Source organism: Salvelinus alpinus, chromosome 27 (genome assembly GCF_045679555.1).
Source record: "Salvelinus alpinus chromosome 27, SLU_Salpinus.1, whole genome shotgun sequence".
Classification (NCBI taxonomy): domain Eukaryota; kingdom Metazoa; phylum Chordata; class Actinopteri; order Salmoniformes; family Salmonidae; genus Salvelinus; species Salvelinus alpinus.
In genome coordinates, this window is record NC_092112.1 from 32,500,601 (window position 1) to 32,503,643 (window position 3,043).

Genomic DNA, 3,043 nt, shown 5'->3' on the forward strand with positions numbered 1-3,043 from the left:
CGTTGTGCAGACCTCACTACCCTCTGGAGAGCCTTACGGTTGTGGGCGGAGCAGTTGCCGTACCAGGTGGTGATACAGCCTGACAGGATGCTCTCGATTGTGCCTTGAAGTATGAGGGGACTAGCATGGTACTGCCATTGTATCTAAATATTAACATGGTATTGCCTCATTTATATCATGGTATGGATGTGGATCATGGAAATACCATAGTTTTAAACTGCATTATACCAATTATGATAAATGGTACCAAAAATTATCATATGGTACCATCTTTATTAATTTTGCATTACCATAGTACAATGGCAGTATAACGCATTAAATAAATAACCCCCCCCCCCCCCCCAAGATCAAAAGTGGTTGGTTGGTACTATATTGATGAATTTATATACCAGTATGGGAAACTTTCTGATAAAGTCAGAAGCAGGCTACTTTTTGGTTCTAGTTTGTCTGTAACATCAAAGAAAAAGGGAAATAGTTTCTTTGAAAAAAGGGGTAATACTTTTTGTATTAATAGTAGCGTTTTTTTGCTCATGTTTGGGTTCCCTGTGTTGCCAACCTGAAATGTGGGAGAATGTGAGATGTATGGTAGCCTAATCTTTGGCATTTTGTAATAATTTACAGTATTTATAGTCAAGGGGTGTTGTGCTAGTTTCGGTCCGCAGAGGGAGCCACTCACTCTAGTGGTTGCTAGCCTGCCTAGTCAGTGAGCCATTTGAATGAGAAATCCAACTGAAAACTGAAGAGAAAAGCACCAGATAAACAAAGTATTTTAAACATTATCATCACGGTCAGTGAGTTATAAAGCATAGGATATGAAACACCAAGTTAAGCGGAGTGTAATGATATAATTGTTGTTATTTTTTTATTATGTTTACATTTTTTTATTAATTTATAAAAGTCTGTTAGCATAGAAGCTAACGTTGGCTCAAGTTAGCTCCAGTGAAGCTAGCCTACCGTAGACATGGCGACAGGACCAACAAACGATCTTACAGAGAGTAAACAAAGTGAAACATTGTAACTTGCTGTTTTTAGGGATTTTATGTTGAGAATTACATCATGAAAATGTGTCTATGAGATAAGATGATAATTAATACCTTTATACAGATTGTTTAGTAGTATGTTGGCTATTTAGAATTGTATACGAGTAGCCATATCAGTTGAATGAGAGAGTGACAACTGAAAACTGCATTGAAGAGAGAAGCACCAGATAAACTAACTATTTTAAATCTTCAAGGTTTCAGACTCCCTTCATTCTTTTCACCATACAGTGGTTCCTCAATTAAACGTTTAGGGCTTATGCTGCGACCGTTTGTGGTAGATGGTGGCAGATTGTGGTAAATTGCATCATTCTGTCATTGCACCACATTATCACAAGGAGGATTTAGAATGCTGATCTATCGGTAGTCTAAACTGTGGCACAAATGTACCATATCCAGGTCCCAAGGTTTAAGAGGGTACACAACACTACTAGGCCTTGTGTGTTGTGGTTATTCACTATGAGCTAAAGGGGTTTAAGAGGGTACTAGGCTTACACTTTGCCACTGCAGAGCTAGTGGTCAATGTTACATTATGTGAGTACCATAAATTACAATGTTTTTGGTCCCTTTACCTGAAATACAGTGGTCTACAGACCATCATAATGCATTGTAAACAACTACCATGCTTTCATGTTTCACTAAATGCTGCTCGTACAACACCATGGCATTTTTTCATTGTACCACCACGGTTAATGTTTGTACCATGGTAGCTAGTACAATGAAATGGGGGTGGTGTTCATGTAGGAACCAATGGGATGCTCGAGGGGGACGTTCCTGTAGATTAAAGAATTCCCACGTGCAGGAATGCCCTGAATTGTGGGCTGCAGTTGCAAACTATTGCTTGCACGCACACACAAATGGTGCTGGAATAGTGGAGGCATCTCCTGTTTTCTTTGCGACTCTTTGTGGTTCTAAATCAATAGTTGTTTAGTACGAAAATGTCGGAAACATTAACTTGCTTGACCATGCTGTAGGTCTGTTTGTTACATGCAATATGCTTTTTGGACTTCACTGGACAGATGTTTCTCTCCAGTTTTGTGATGAAACAAAGATGTGTTTGAATTTATTCTGCCACTGGGTCTTCTTATTGTCTCTGCCTTAGGCATATATACTGTATCACGGTGGCAAGGCATATGAACTAACAGGTTATAGAGCAAACAACACAATTATCAGAACACATATGTTGCAATACAGCATTTATTTTCTTGCTTGGCTTCATCATTGGTTTAACTATGCACCGCTACTCTCTATGACATACACAAGCTTCAGGGGAGTCCTCAGAAGGTAACCCAGTACGTGCTGTAAAAAGGGAACAATGTGAATAGGGTGTAAAAAGTGGCATAACCAAAGTGACTAAATATGGGTCTAATTTATTATTATTATTTTCTGCGTTTTCGCCTTGATATAGGACACACACTTCAAAACCTTATTCCTTATGATTTATTTTTGGACTGTCTGTTTTGCCATTGATGAATGTGCAATTCAATGGATTCCTATGGGCTATATCAGTAAAGGACAAATTCAATATTTGATCAAATCATTTTTACATCTATTTTTTATACCAATTTTATCCTAAAATTCAAAATCAAATAGCTAAATAATAATGTTATGACCATCTTAAAACAATTCCATATTTTAGCTTCGCAAACCAAGGGCTTAGACCTACAGTAATTTGATGTATAGCATTTACTTTAACACAAGCATGACAATTGAGTACTTCCACCAATGAGCATGAGCGTTGTGACGCAGCGAGCCCCCTGGTGCAGCGAGTATCCTGATGCAGCAAGCTCTCTGACACAGCAGTGGGCCCTCTGATGCAGCTTAACACACAGTCTGACTGATGGGGGGCTAGATGTCCTAAATGGATTTGGCTATAGCTATCCATCCATGAACATTAAACCCCTAAATATGGCACAGTAAGCAGATTATGGTTTATCCCCTTGGTGTTACAGTATATAATCCTAATGTATAGGCAATATATGATCAACATGTAATGTAATGCGACA